The sequence below is a fragment of the Pan paniscus genome, chromosome 1, assembly GCF_029289425.2.
Source record: "Pan paniscus chromosome 1, NHGRI_mPanPan1-v2.0_pri, whole genome shotgun sequence".
In the NCBI taxonomy this organism is placed as follows: domain Eukaryota; kingdom Metazoa; phylum Chordata; class Mammalia; order Primates; family Hominidae; genus Pan; species Pan paniscus.
Window position 1 is genome coordinate 15,931,083 of NC_073249.2, and position 16,547 is coordinate 15,947,629.

A 16,547-nucleotide genomic window follows, 5' to 3' on the forward strand; every position below is an offset into this window, starting at 1 on the left:
TAAGAGAAAAAAGCAGAAGATATATATAGACTAAAAAGGAGGGAAAGATGAAGCATACCTGCAATTAATTCTGTTTCAAAAAGACACATTCAAAAGATAAAACATTAATAAGAACATAGTTACCTATAGAAGGAGGTAAAGAACAGGTGAAGGCAGTAGGACTGGAAATGAGGAATGAACCTTGATAGATTGATGGCATAACCAAACAAAATCTGTTTCATATGACTTTAATGACTTTCTAGGCCTCCTGATACAACATAAAGGCAAAAGAGCCACAAAGACATCTTAAATTGCATTCAGTAAGCTTATTAATAAGATTTGATACATATTTTGAAATTATTATATATGTAGTACAGGGTAAAGAAAATAATAAATCATGTTATAATATTTAGGAATAAGGATTTCAGCAATAAAAGAAAACAAACAAATACAAAATCAAAGGACTTACACAGAACCTTGTAATCTTTAAAATTATAAATATCAGCCTAGGGTGGTGGCTCACACCTGTAATCCCAGAATTTTGGGAGGCTGAGGCAGGCAGATTGCTTGAGCCTAGGAGTTCAAATCCAGCCTGAACAACATGGTGAAACTGTCTCTACAATAAAATATATATATATACACACACATATATATAAATATTTTATACACACACACACACACACACACAAACACAAATTAGCTGTGTATGGTGGCACATGCCTGTAATCCCGGCTACTTGGGAGGCTGAGGTAGATCACTTGAGCCCGAGAGGTCGAGGCTGCAGTGAGCTATGATCATGCCACTGCACTCCAGCCTGGGCAACAGAGTGAGACCTTGTCTCAAACAAACAAAAAAAAAGAGCAATGTCATTCTGAAATCATGACTTATTTATTTCTTAAAAAAATTTATTTTTGAGCTCTACTGAAAAACCTAGAATCAGTGATAACCCAATGAGAATAGACAGATCTAGAACTCAGATTTTAGTCTCTGAATTCCATTTTCTTTTAAAAGAAACTAGAGCTCTTTGGAAAAAATGGTTTATTCCAGGTCTGGGCAAGAAAATGAACAAGAGGAGTCTTTAAGTAAAGAAGAATTATTGAAGAATACTAGGGTCATGTTAAAAAGATAGCAGAGTAAGATTATAGATGCTGGCCAAGTATGTTCAATTTGAGCCCCAGTGAGATCATCATACAATGATGTGCATTTAGGAGTGGGGTGCATCCTACAGAAAGGGGAAAAATGATACTGTAAAGAGGAAGCTAAAACTGGATGCCAGAGGGCTCATCTCTGCCACCCAGAGTAGATGGTATGTTAGCAACAAGACTTGCTCACAGGCCTCCAACCAGATTGTGGTGGGCTCTGGCATGGGACAGAGTGGAGGGCAAGTGTCTCCAGCTATGAAGAACTGCAGAATCAGAGCTGACACTGAGGAAGAGACATATGATCTGACTCCTGTCCCTTGCTCATCAGAAAACCTTTCTAGAAATCTCCACTCCCCTGTACAGAAATGCCCATTCCCATCAGCAGGCATAATTCTCAAGACATTTCCTCCCTCTGACCCATGAGATTAGGGCTTGTGACCCCCTTTCCATCATGGTGATAAAACACCTCAGGAGGCGCTTGTCCCATTGACATGATGTCACTGCTGCAGGATCCTCTCTCTCCTCCAGCATTTTACATCTCAAGAGTCCCCAGACAGGCCTATCAAGCAGCAGCCCAGATTGGGGGCCCTGATGCCTTGCTGTGAGTCAGCATCTTCTCTGCAGACTTGCCCTCCTCTTGGCTCTGTTGGCTCCTGAGGCAGGCACAGTTTGCCCTTGCCACTGTTTGTGGACCTTGAAAATAGGCGTGTGGGAGGCCAGGGCTTAACATGCTTGCTGCAGCCAAGAAAGGGCCCAATGTTGACTGCGTGTCAGGTACTGTGTGCACACAAAGAGTAGACACAAAGATTAGACTCGGGGAGTTTATAATTACTTGAAATAGAGTCCATAAAAGTGTGATAACTGTCTATGAGTGGTGCAGATAATAGCTGATTTGGACATCAGAGTGCTTAACACATAGTTTACACTGAACCCTTTACTAATTAATCAATAAAGAATGATAAACATAATCAGTAATGTTGAAAATAAGTTTGTATCCAGGCTTTCCTCATCTTTCAGTAGTCATTCATTGCTTCTTGGTGTTCTTTGCTTGGTTCCATTTCCCCTTTTCCCTTAAATATGGGTCTTCTCTTCAAGTCTGTCTCTATATTTCATCATCTCCTTTCTCCTGTGGAGAGTCAAGGCACCGTGTTGACTTCGCCTGTTGCATCTGTGCTAATGATCGGTGCCCTCCTCCACACTCCCCTCCATGTCTTATGCAACTTCTGCATCACAGTTGAAGCCAGGGACCTCTGGAACCTTCAACAGCAGCCCCCGTTCTTTGGTTTTCTCCACCTGCTCTAATTGGACTGCCTTGACGCCAAGATAGGACAGCTTACCTGAGTGAGCCCTTCAGTTGTGTGCCCCTCTGTAGTGTTTAAATACTACTTTACCGATGTTAATCTGATCTCCCCATTTAGGTGTTTACTCCCTTAGGCCATGTTGGTTTGTGGCCCTGCCCATGGTAGAGGACAGCAAGCACACTTCTGTGATGCAATGACCAAGAACACTGGAAGCTCAAGGGGTCTTGACAATGAAAAGCTTTGAAACTAGCATAAGAAGTGCTGGAGAAAATTAATTGTAGGTATTTTGATAGGGCAGTGATGTGATTAAAATGGCGCTTGAGAGACACTATCTTGAAAGCTGTAGAGCAGAGGAGAGGAGACTGGCTAGCAGGCCACGCCAGGCCTCCCAGCAGGGATTGAAGGAGGACCTCAAGGGCTCAGCGGTGTGTCATCTGACAGTCCCACCTTCCCAGACTTATCCCACTCCTTTCTTCTTTTCTGCCCTCCCACCCAGGCAGTCAGCTGCACAGGCTTTCTTTGTGTCTCTAATGCTGATTTGTATCCTTTGCACACTTTGGCCCATTGTCTGGAATCTCCATGCTCACTTTTCTGAGTTAACTCCAGTTCCCCTTCACTGCTCAAGTTCAATACCAGTTCCTTGAAGGATTATTCCCTGACACTCTAGTCTAGGTTAGGTTCCCTTGCTGGGCAAAAATAAATTACTTTTAAAATTAGTTGTCACTAGTTGTGTGCTATATTGGAAGCTACTTGAAGACAGATGTTTGCCTGTTGCAGTCACAGTTCTACCCCAAAGTGCCATGCACGGTGCCTGGCACAGAATATGGAACAGTACTTGCTGAGCACCTGAAAGGCTAAATGAACGCGGAGCTTGATCATCTTTAGGATCCAGCTAACAACGTGGGACTTCTGCTTTGTAGCTTCCTCTGGGCAGTGAACACGTTGCATGGATGAAATTTGAACTTGAGAGATATTCTAGAAGGGAAATCGCGAGCTCTCTGAGGAACTGGTTCTGCTTATTTCTTAACCTCTGTATTCAAACAGCAGGACCCAGTGTGGTGATTTGGTTGTTAATATTTCTCAGTTGAAAAATGTCATGTGTAATCCAAAGTGTTATAAAATAATACTTACTTTAAGAATTGTGATAAGATGTATATAACATAGAATGTTCCATCATAACCACCTTTAAGTGTACAGTTCAGCAACATTAAGTACATTCACATTGTTGTACAACCATCACTATGTTTCATCTCTAGAACATTTTTATCTTCCCAAACTGAAATTCCATTCCCGTTAGACAATAACTCCCCATTTCTCTCTCCCCCAAGCCCCTGGCAACCACCATTCTACTTTTTGTCTCTATGAGTTTGAATACTCTAGTTACCTCATATAAGTGGAACCATGCAGAATTTGCTGGTTCGTGATTGCCTTATTTGACTTAATATAACATCCTCAAGGTTCACTCATGTTGTAGCATGTATCAGGATTTCCCTCCTTTTCAAGAGTGAATAATATTCCATAGTATGTATAGATCACATTTTGTTTATTCAAAGATTTGTTGAAGGACATTAGAGTTGTTTCCACCCCTTGTCTATTTTTTCTTTTTTTTCTGGAGACAGTCTCGCTCAGTCATCAGGCTGGAGTGCAGTGACACGACCTGGGCTCACTGCAACCTCTGCCTCCCTGGTTCCAAGCGATTCTCCTGCCTCAGCCTTCTGATTAGCTGGGATTACAGGCACACACCACCATGCCCAGATAATTTTTCTATTTTTAGTAGAGACGGGGTTTCACCATGTTGGCCAGGATGGTCTCGATCTCCTGACCTCGTGATCCGCCCACCTCGGCCTCACAAAGTGCTGGGATTACAGGCGTGAGCCACTGAGCCCAGCCTCACCCCTTGTCTATTATAAATAATGCTGCTATGTACATGGGGGTACAAGTATCTCTTTGAGACCATGCTTTCATTTCTTTTGCATGTATACCCAAAAGTGGAATTGCCAGATCCTGTTAATTCTATTAATTTTTTGAAGAAGTCCCACACTGTTTTGTGTAAATACTTTTTTTTTTTTTTTTTTTTTGAGACGGAGTCTCGCTCTGTCGCCCAGGCTGGAGTGCAGTGGCGCGATCTTGGCTCACTGCAAGCTCCGCCTCCCGGGTTCACGCCATTCTCCTGCCTCAGCCTCCCGAGTAGCTGGGACTACAGGCGCCCGCTACCACGCCCGGCTAATTTGTGTAAATACTTTTTAAAATAACAATGTATCAACTTAACATGTGTTACTTCCTTTCAGTATCACCTTATAAGAGTATTCATTTATTCCAGCTGGGTGCGGTGGCTCACGCCTGTAATCCTAGCACTTTGGGAGGCCGAGGCAGGCAGATCACTTGAGGTCAGGAGTTCGAGACCAGTCTGGCCAACATGGTGAAACCCCGTCTCTACTAAAAGCACAAAAATTATCTGGGCATGGTGGCATGCACCTGTAATCCCAGCTACCCAGGAGGCTGAGGCAGGAGAATCACTTGAACGCAGGAGGCAGAGGTTGCAGTGAGCCGAGATCTCACCACGCACTCCAGCCTGGGTGACAGAGCGAGACTCCATCAAAGAGACAGTATTCATTTATTTGAACGATCTTGCCATTAATCCTAGTGGTCTCAGACCTTCCTTTTAGAAATGTTTTTGAAATTCTAACACTAGCAAAAGAGCCGTGGGAATAGTTTCTGTCTGCATTTATATCACACTTTACTGTTTTTGAAGTGATTTTATAGAAAAATCAGTATATGTTTCACAGTGTGCATTCACAAATGTGATTTCATCAAACGCTGCAACAATTCCATGAAACAGATTGCCCCTTCCTCATCTCCTCATTGCTGGTTCTACTTCTGTCTCCATCTGTCCATCTACATGGATGAGTTTGTAAAATGTAGATACCAACTTTTTGCTTCTATGTTTCGCTAGCCTTCTGTGCTCTTCATCATGAAGATCAAAGTCCTAAGCCTAATGTCAAGATTTTTCATTTCTTACCACTTGCTTCTGACTTCAAATACCGCATGTCTGTGATTCCAAACTATTTGCTCTTCCTGGAAGGCTCTTTGCTTTTCTCATGCTGTTTCCTCTGCCTGGCTTTTCTCAGCATGCTTTATAGTTTTCAAATGTGTGACTTCTCTGAAATAGTTTTCTTGGTCTGCTACCCCCATTCCTCAGTCTGATTTAGGCACACCTGATTTGCTTGAATGACAGCACTTGCTACTCTACTTTGGAATTCTACTCTATACATCTACTCTCATGCTTGACTTTTGAACTTGGTATGTATAGGGACTCTGTTTCTTTTGTCTCTATGCTTGGTACACTTTAATGCGTTTTTGAGCTAAGCAGTGATTTTCAATGGTGGGGAGGGTTGATTTTGCACCCCCTCTGGGACTGTCTAGAGATATTTTTGGTTGTCACCACTGGAGGGATTGCTACTACACCTAGTATGTAGAAACTAAGGATGCTATTGAATGTCCTGCAGTGCATAGCACCTACGTAGCCCCTCACAGCAAAAAACTATCTGGCCCAAGATGTCAGTAGTGTCAAAACTGGGAAGCCCTGGGCTAAAGAAGGAAGGTGACTGTTATGTAATATTAGTGGATGAGGTCCATGATTTTAGTGACCTTTGCTGCAGCATGTTAATACCCACTTGGAAATATTATATTGAAGTAGGCACACTGGTTCTAAATTGGGAGCAACAACTTCCCCCAAGGGGCATTGACAAATTTTGTTGGGACCATTTTTGGGTTTATCTCAATGACTTTATCACAATGTAATTTAAGTTAAATGTCCTAGTAGTATTAAAACAATGGGAGCCAGAGAAGCTAAACATCTTACACAATGAGAAATTATTAGGCTCAAAATGCCAAAAGAGGTCAGGCACGATGACTCACGCCTGTAATCCCAGCACTTTGGGAGGCCAAGGCAGGCAAATCACAGGGTCAGGAGTTTGAGACCAGCCTGGCCAACATGGTGAAACCCCATCTCTACTAAAAATAAAAAAATTAGCTGGGCGTAGTGGCGGGCGCCTGTAATCCCAGGTATTCGGGAGGCTGAGGCAGGAGAACCGCTTGAACCCGAGAGGAGGAAGTTGTAGTGAGCCGAGATTGCGCCACTGCACTTCGGCCCTGGCGAAGAGTAAGATTCTATCAAAAAAAAAAAAAAAAAATGCCAAAAGAGCTTCTCTTTTATTGAAAACCACTGAATGGGATGGAGCAGAAACCTATTGGACAATCCTTGGTAGTTATGGCCTTTGCAAGAATCAAACTAAACACATTTGCAGTTGGATAGAAGGAAAGAAGGATTCTGAGACATACCAACATCTGACTTCTTACTAGGTTGCTGACTAGCAGACTGGGCAAGAGAAGGAATGCAAAATCTGCAGGTGGTCATGGAGCTTGCACAGGGATCCCTTCTAGCCCAGCCTCTAAGGACCCTCCCACTTTGAGCTGTGGCCACTGCTCCTTCCATGGCTCACACAGCACTGCAGCTTCTGCTTGTTTGTTAAGCAGAATGTGTAAAGAAAAAGTTATTAATGCAACTCATTTTCATCTCACTGTTCCTTTAAAAATGATTATTACTGATTTTTATATTTTATTTTTAAATTATTATTTTTTTATATTCTCTCTAGTTTTTTTAATGATTTTTTTTAATTTCCATAGGTTTTTGGAGAACAGGTGGTGTTTGCTTACATAAGTAAGTTCTTTAATGGTGATTTGTGAGACTTTGGTGCACCCATCACCCAAGCAGTATACACTATACCCAATTTGTTGTCTTTTATCCCTCACCCTCCTCCCACTCTTTCCCCCAAGTCCCCAGAGTCTATTGTATCATTCTTATGCCTTTGCATCCTTATATTTTAGCTCCCACTTATGAGTGAGAGCATATGGTATTTGGTTTTCCATTCCTAAGTTACTTCACTTAGAATAATGGTCTCCAATTCCATCCAGGTTGCTGTGAATGCAATTATTTCATTCCTTTTTATGGCTGAATAGTATTCCATGGTAAATATATACACCACAATTTCTTTATCCACTCATTGATTGACGGGCATTTGGGCTGGTTCCGTATTTTTGCAATTGCGAATTGTGCTGCTATAAACATGCCTGTGCAAGTATCTTTTTCATATAAGGATTTCTTTTCCTCTGGCTAGATACCCAGTAGTGGGACTGCTGGATCAAATGGTAGTTCTACTTTTAGTTCTTTAAGGAATCTCCACACTGTTTTCCATAATGGCTGTACTAGTTCACATTCCCACCAGCAGTGTAGAAGTGTTCCCTTTTCACTGCATCCCTGACAACACCTATTATTTTTTCATTTTTTGATTATGGCCATTCTTGCAGGAGTAAGGTGGCATTGCATTGTGTTTTTGATTTGCATCTCCCTGATCATTAGCGATGTTGAGCATTTTTTCATATGCTTGTTGGCCATTTGTATATCTTCTTTTGATAATTGTCTATTCATGTTCTTAGCCCATTTTTTGATGGGATCTTTTTTTTTTTTTTTCTTGCTAATTGTTTGAGTTCCCTATAGATTCTGGATGTTAGTCCTTTTTGGATGTATAGATTGTGAAGATTTTCTCCGATTCTGTGGGTTGTCTGTTTACTCTGCTGATTATTTCTTTTGCTGTGCAAAAACTTTTTTAGTTTAATTAAGTCCTACTTATTTACAATTGCTTTTGTTGCGTTTGCTTTTGGGTTCTTGGTCATGAAGTCTTTGCATAAGCCGGTGTCTAGAAGGGTTTTTCCAATGTTATCTTCAAGGATTTTTATGATTTCAGGTCTTCATTTTTTCACAGAACTAGAAAAGACAATCCTAAAATTCATATGGAACCACCAAGGAGCCCACATAGCCAAAGCAAGACTAAGCAAAAAGAACAAATCTGGAGGCATCACATTACCTGATTTCAAACTATGCTATAAGGCCATAGTCACCAAAACAGCATGCTATTGGTATAAAAATAGGCACATAAACCAATGGAATAGAACAGAGAACCCAGAAATAAAGCCAAATACTTACAGCCAACTGATCTTCAACAAAGCAAACAAAAACATAAAGTGGGGAAAGGACACCCTATTCAACAAATGGTGCTGGGATAATTGGCAAGCCACATGTAGAAGAATGAAACTGGATCCTCATTTCTCACCTTATACAAAAATCAACTCAAGATGGATCAAAGACTTAAACCTAAGACCTGATTTTAATATTTTAACAAAATTGAATTTGAAGAATGTTGCTTAAAATTAACTGTAATATACTTCATTAAATTTGAACATTAATTGATATAGACTTGAAAGTTCATGACACTCGTCATTTTCTATATCATTTGGGTTTGAGGGCACTTAATAAACAGAGTCAAGGAACTTGGTGGTAATGAACTCAGACATTTTAGTAGTAAGTTTTTGACTTTGTCAAGCCAAAACTATTTCCAAAATTCCTTATGAAAAATAAGTATTCAGTCTTGATTTAGATTATATATAAAATATGGTGTTGATCATGTATGGGTTATATTTTATTAACATTCATAATTTTTAATTTTCATTTTTAATTTTAAATAGCACATTTCTATTAGGAGACATGTGACATGGATTTCCAACACAACCTCAGTACAAATTTATGATTGATTTTGTCATTGCACTGAAGTTGACATAACTTTGTCTTGTATAAACTTATTGATTCATTCTATTTATCTCAGTGTACATTAAAAATATAAGTATTATGTTAACTCTTACCATGGCCATTTAAAATGAAAACGACAACATGAGTTCAAATTTCTTGACTAAACTAAACATTCATTTACTAAGTTATCCATTCAATATTCTCTATCAGAAGAGAAGAGAGAAAGGTGCAGCTTTTTAAATAATTTTCAAAGTGAGTAAGTCTACAATGATTCTCATTTTAATGACTCTGCTGATATGGTCAAATCTAACTTTCTAACCTTTGGCTGTTTTTTTCATCTTACCATTCCCTGTAGCACCATCCTAACGGTCCAGACACTCACTTGCCACCTCTCTATCATCAATTTCTCTCATCAAAGCTGCACACTAAGAAAGAGGTCCAGGAGCTCAACAAAATCAGAGCAGATTTCATAAGAAACAGACAGCAAACCCAACAAAAGTCAAATAGCAGGCCTAAGAGAAAGTGTTCTATTCTACTTTTTTGTTCATCTTACTTTGCAGGATAGACGTTCACATAGAGCTAAATTTTGAGAAACTGTCAAATGTTTTGATTCCATCTACCTCATCATTTTTAAACAGGTATTTGCAAGGGGGGCCTATATCTAAGGGGAGCTGCATGGAGACCCCCTGTCCGTAACCTGTGGGGGGCAGGTTCCTGTATGTCAGGATGCATTCTGTACACATCTACGTCCAGGGGTTCTTGGCCTATATTCCTGTGATCCAAACTTCTGCTGGGCTTGTTCTAGTTTTCAACATATAATCACAAGTTCCAGATTTTCTGATAAAATACTAAATTTGTTTAGTTTATTTTTTCATAAAAGAAATTCATGAAATATGTAAGAAATATTATTTTGAATCTGAAAACTTGTAACTCCCTTCACATATATAAACGCAAAGAAATGATAGCACTTCTCTGTCATGTGCTTTTTTTTGTATACACACCTGTCCTCAATCCCTCAAGGAATTATAACTTACTTAAATAGGACCCAGGAGTCATACTTGAATGGCAGAGACAAGATACTAACATTTACCTGTGAAAGGAATGAATGAATGAATGAATGAATGGGGATGGATGACCAGATGGACAAAGGTGCTCTCTCTTAATTTGATAAAATGGATGAGCAGAAAAGAATCTCTGTTAACTCTGAAGCAGATAAGGCAACTCATATTGCTCAGTCTGAATTCTATCTTTTTGGATGAACCTGTGGTTTTCAAATAGTTGTAGAACTTGTCAGTCTTCCAGCAGCTTGAGTAGGAGGTTCTAAAGCCCACGGATGGCATAAATAACCAGACTAAGCAGTTCCCCACAGCCAGAGGAAATGCTCTGGCATACAGCACAATCATCCCAGCACTCTCGGATGGGCATATAAATGTCAAACTTGAGTGTGAGTGTTATATTTGGCAGATTAATGCTTCATTTATTAGGCCACATATTCTGAGTAAAAACATTTTCCAAATTATTTGAAACTTAACCTTTAAGCAGGAAAACTCAATTTACTTTAACCACATTGATGGGATAGTTTTAAATGTCCCTGCCTTCTCTGACAGTATATTGAATATCACAGACCATTTTCTTTGTAATCCTAGATATTATGCTATTGTAGTGATAGCCTCAGACATAACTGAGGTGTATTTGTGTCTCAGAAAATAATTGTAGAAGTGCCTTTGCTTTTTTATGGGTGCGTTTTCTTTTTTCTAGTTTTATTTCTCCCAAGACTTCAGCTGTCATTTATTAGGTCTTGTTACATTATTTTGCCTACTTCTGTTCATTCCTCATTTTCCCTTCTAGTTTCTGCTGTGGGCTGGGAAACTGAGTTTATTAGGCTTATTATGTGCCAGGTAAATGAATTATGCTTAGACCAAGAGCACAGAACATCTAGTGAAGCTCTGAGCGGCTCCCTTTCCAGTTAAGTTCAAGAACTTTATTCATAGACTTGGTGTCCCCATAGATAACACATCCTTTTCTGAGGCACTTAAGGGAGACAAAAGAGTCAAACATAAGGAATTCAGAAGATCACCTTTAGTGTGAATGAACTGATATTTGGGAATGTGACTGATATTAATATCTGCAGGCAAGTGGACTTCCTCACTGTGGACCCCAGAGTGATAGAGACTTACCCACTTGGTCAGGGGCACCATGCACAGCCTTGGGCCTCTTTACTTGGGGCCTGACACTGGAGGCCTTGCAGTATAGGAGCCACCCAGACACACCTTCTTGGCCCAACCGGCTCCTGAGAGAGAAGAAGGGGAGGGCATGAGAAAGACATGCCCAGTTCTGGCTCCCCAAATCACTCATCAGAAGTCACTAAGGGAGGAGCAAGTCATGGGGGCGGAGAGGCTGGCTATGTAGAGAGAATCATCCCCTCTTTTGAAACCAAGAAGTGGGGAGGAATTGTCTCCCTCCAACAGTGGTGTGTTCTGACTGCCCAGGAAGGCCACACGTTTATTACTTTCTCCTGAGTCTCTGGTTCTCAGTCAGGTCATTGAAGTTGCTAGGTAGGTAACTTCCAGAAAGGAGGAGTCTGTGAGCTCATCAACGCTGCAGCATGACCCACTTTACACCCAGCTTCTTCATGTGCAGAATGAATCTATTCATTTCCAGAAGACTTCTTCAAAATTAGCTTGTGAAAGTCGAGTGATAAAGTACCCTTATGAGGTACACATCAGTAAAGGATGAGCCCCCAAGAGTGTCCTTCTTTATGTCTGCAAACAGAAACCCTCAGCAGCAGTTGATTCTCACTGGGCATGGGCATTACTTATAGCTAATCCTCACTCAGCCAGATTTTTTATCTCTCCAGGCCATTCAAGAGATGGGAGGCAACAACCCATTGGCCTGTAGTTAAAAACCAGAGTGATGTAACACAGCACAGCTGCTATGGAAAACGGTGAGGCAGTTCCTCCAAAAATTAAACATAAACCAGGCACGGTGGCTCAAGCCTGTAACCCCAGCACTTTAGGAGGCCAAGGCGAGTGGATCACCTGAGGTTGGGAGTTTGCTGCCAGCCTGGCCAACATGGTGAAACCTCGTCTCTACTAAAAATACAAAAATTAGCTGGGCTGGTGGTGCGCGCCTGTAGTCCCAGCTACTCATGAGGCTGAGGCAGGAGAATCGCTTCAACTCGGGACGCAGAGATTGCAGTGAGTCAAGATTGTGCCACTGCACTCCAGCCTGAACAACAGAGCAAGACTGTCTTGAAAAAAAAAATTAAACATAGAAAAAAAATTAAACATATCATGTGATCCAGATATTCCTCTTTTGGGGTATATACTCAAAAGAACTGAAAGCAGGGCTTCAGATATGTGTACACCCATGTTGAGAGCAGCGTTATTCACAGTAGCCAAAAGGTAGATGCAACCCAAATGTCCACCAATGGATGACTGAATAAACAAAATGTGGTCTAGCCATACAATGGAATATTACTCAGCCTTAAAAAAAAAGGAAATTCTGACACAGGCTACAGCGTGGATGAGCCTTAAACACATTATGCTTAGTGAAGTAAGCCAGTCACAAAAGGTCATGTACTATATGATTCTAATTATATGATTTATCTAGAGTGGTCAAAATCATAGATAGAAAGTAGAACGGTGGTTGCCAGGGGATGGGGGGTGGGGATAATGGGGAGTTAGTGTTTAATGGGTACAGTTTCAGTTTGGGAAGATGAAAATTCTGGAGATGGATGGTGGTGACGGTAGCACACAGGCAAGTGTAATTATCACTCCTCAGCTCTACATTTTAAAATGGTTATGATGGTAAATTTTGTATTATATATATTTTACCAGAGTAAAACAAAAGTTTTTTTTTGTTTGTTTTTTGTGAGATGGAGTTTCGCTCTTGTCACCCAGGCTAGAGTGCAATGGTGCGATCTTGGCTCATTGCAACCTCTGCCTCCCACGTTCAAGTGATTCTCCTGCCTTAGCCTCCCGAGTAGCTGGGATTTCAATCATGCACCACCACGCCTGGCTAATTTTTGTATTTTTAGTAGACTGGGTTTCACCACGTTGGCCAGGCTGGTCTTGAACTCCTGATCTTAGGTGATCCGCCCACCTTGGCCTCCCAAAGTGCTGGGATTACAGGTGTGAGCCACTGTGCCTGGCCACAAAAGTTTTAAAGAAAAGAGAGAAAAAAAAAAAAACAGAGTAGTGACTGTGAGGCAGCTAGAGCTATGAGCCTGAAGGAACAGACAGAGGTAACAGACAGAGGTGGGTCCAATGGGAAGAACTGTAACTGCTTAGTTGGTAACAGCGTGTTGTTTTTCATGAAATGTTGTCATAAAACCTTGGTCAAATGAGTCATTATAATACTAGTTATATTAATAATGGGTCAGAAAACAACATAAAACTTTTCTTTGGCCAAGGATATGATGTTGAAAAATGTTGCCTCCCATTGTTAACTAGAATGTGTTAAAATGAAAAGTTCATAGAAATAAGAACTTATAATTTCCCTTAGAACAAGAAAACGGCTATTCAAAAATATGAGTATATCTTACATCAAGGGGAAAATTTAGGAACAATTCATAACTGCTCATCTATGGCGAATCCCTTCCTAAGCCCTCTTTCTCTGCCTGCATTCACACCTCTAAGGAGAGAAAATACTAGAAGCTGGAGGTCTTCTGTTTCCTGAGTATGATGATGTCTGCAGTCAAATGGCCTTGCAAGTGATTTTCAGGGATGTCCCTGGGCATGTGGAATTGGAGGAGCATGGGAAGAGCATAATTGCATGGCGTAAGAAAGGAGTGTTTGGAGATGCTAGATTCAATTTGGAGGGTCTACTGAAGGGAGAGGTATTAATTAATTAATTATGAATGAGACAGGGTCTCTCTATGTTGTCTAGGCTGGTCTTGAACTCCTGGGCTCAAGAGATCCTCCTGCCTCAGCCTTTTGAGAAGCTCGGATTATAGGCACGTGCTGCTGCACCTGGCTAGGGAGAGGTTTTTAAAGGAAATTATGAGATCAGGGAGTTTGGGGAGAAACAACGTACCATGCATAGCATGCTGTAAAACCTTTCTTCCAGAAAATTCAGCAAAATCTCTGTCTCCCACTATGGTCTGGTTAGGTCCATGGGCTGCAGATATGACAAAGTGCCAAGTGGTCCTTTATAGAGGATGAGGCAAGGGCCTGTTCTCACTTGGGTTGCTAGCTAGATGCTAGTACTCATGGTAACTTCAAATTCTAACTTCTTGCCCTCACTTAATTTCAGTATTACCAAGCTTACACTGTAGCCTAAAGTTATGAGGATAAACTGAAAAGCAATATCTCTCTGAATATTGGGGCATGCCAGTTTTTTTCCAAGTGAATTTTCCCAAGAGCCCTATACAATTTTCTATCTCTTACTCTTCTTCCCTTCCATTCTTTTCTCAATGCCTTAGAGTTTTCTCAATTTATCTCTAATCTAATTTGAATGGAAGGTTCCTCATGAAAATGGACCCCCCTGTTATTAATTAAGTATTGCTAGCTTCCACAGCGGCCACAACTCCAAATCTCAGTGGTTTAATGACTCAAAAGTTTACTACTTATTCCGTTATGGGCTCATCTTGTGTTTATAGGGGCCTTGCTCCGCAGAGTTACTCAGGTACCTAGTCTGAAAGAAACTGCATCATCTTATAGACATATCATCTGGAAAACATGTCTTCTGAGGTCACCAAGTAAAGAGGAAAAGAGTGGGATGCGGGAGGCACCTAGCTCATAATTGTCTAAGCCAGCACTTGTGCTCATTGTCCATTGGGCAAAAGTAGTCATATGGCCTCAGCCTCACTGCAAGAGAAGCTAGGAAATGAAGAGGAGAGGATGGAGTATTTAGTGATCACTAACTCTCTTTGCTACCCTTGCTGACTAGAGTACTATGAAACCCTAGTTACATGAAAATTCAACAAACTCTTGAATATAATTCCTTTTTTTTTTTTTTTTTTTTTTAGAGAGGGTCTCACTTGATACCACAGGCAGGAGGAGTACAGTGGCATGATTATAGCTCACTGTAACCTTGAACTCCTAGGCTCAAGAGATCCTCCCACCTCAGCCTCCCCAGTAGCAAGGACTATAGGTGCATGCCACCACACCTGGCTAATTTTTTAAATTTTGTAGAGATTGGAGGTGGGGGTCTCACTATGTTGCCCAGGCTGCTCTTGAACTCTTGGGCTCAAGCAATCCTTCTGCCTTGGCCTCCCAAAGTGCTGAGATTACAGGCATGAGCCGCTATGCCTGGCGGAATATCATTTTTATATAACAATAATCTGTTTTCACGGACATCTGCAGGTTTTCTTTTCCTTCTTACCCCTTCAAATTAACTCTCTAGATTTAGCTTAAATTTTTGAAACCCAAAACTATTAGTAGTATTAGTAGTATTTAATTTAGTAGTATTTAAATTAGTAGTATTTTAACGTATTAGTAGTATTTAGTATGTAAATATAAGGTTTATATTTACAAATGCACCTTTTGTAAATATAAACCTTATCTGCTGCCAGGTAGTGGACCTGGCTTTATTATCTAGCTCGTATCGTCTTATATAGTTATTCCGTCACTTATTTATTGCTTGCTTTATATTTATTTGTGGACTTTTCCCCCCATGACATAATAAGAGCGAGTTAAGTGATGGTGAAAATCTCTGACTTTATCTTTTACTTGTTGATCATCTTCCTCTTTCTTTTTTGTGCTCTGTTTGGCTATTCCATTTTAGGGACAGTCCAACCTGGAAGATAGACTCTTGCATGGGACCACGGCAAGCTGTACAGGGTCTGCTTAGGCGCGGATATGGACTGGGCCCTGCTGTCTGCAAGCCTAGCTATGTTTAGGTTGAGGCACCAGCTACACGGATCACTGGATTTCTGATATTCTTTAGGGAAGTCCATTGATAAAATGGTCTTGCGAATCATTGAGGCTGTCCTGGATATCACCTTGGGACACTTGGGGATCTCTTTCCATCCCAAAGAATAGGAATGTAGTTTAGGAAGGACCAGAGAACGTGTGATAGTCCATGGTCCTGGAGAGAATTAGGAAGGTATATGGGAGATGCTACAGAGTGGGACAACTCCACGGGTCCCAGTGATTCTTTTCGTTTTGTTTCTTGAGGGGATTGCATAGAATTGAGCTGAACCTCACTATGGTCGCCATGCTCAGATCATTTGTCTCTGCTGGAAATATCCCTCTTCCTTTTGGAAGTAGTACCCTTTTGTGGTTCCCTGTGTGCAATACAACCCTAGGGAAATCCATGGCCTGCAGGCGTTATCGCAGTGGGAGGTTAGGGAGGGGAATGGGGGAGTGGTTACCCTAACCTTTCTCCCTTCTTTTTCCTTCTGTTCTCCACAAGGCTTTTTGTGTTTTGTTGATGAAAACAAAATACATCTCTGGCCTTTAAGATGAGCTGCATAGGAAGATGCATTGGATTAGGCGATAGATAAGAGCTTATCAAACATGGAGGCCGGGTACAGTG

At 41.0% G+C, this 16,547-nt stretch overlaps 1 protein-coding gene across 1 annotated transcript in view; it reads left to right on the forward strand.

Moving 5' to 3' along the window:
• Positions 1–16,547, forward strand: part of PCNX2 (pecanex 2) — a 309,377-nt gene that overhangs the window by 16,306 nt on the left and 276,524 nt on the right. The window lies entirely within an intron of this gene.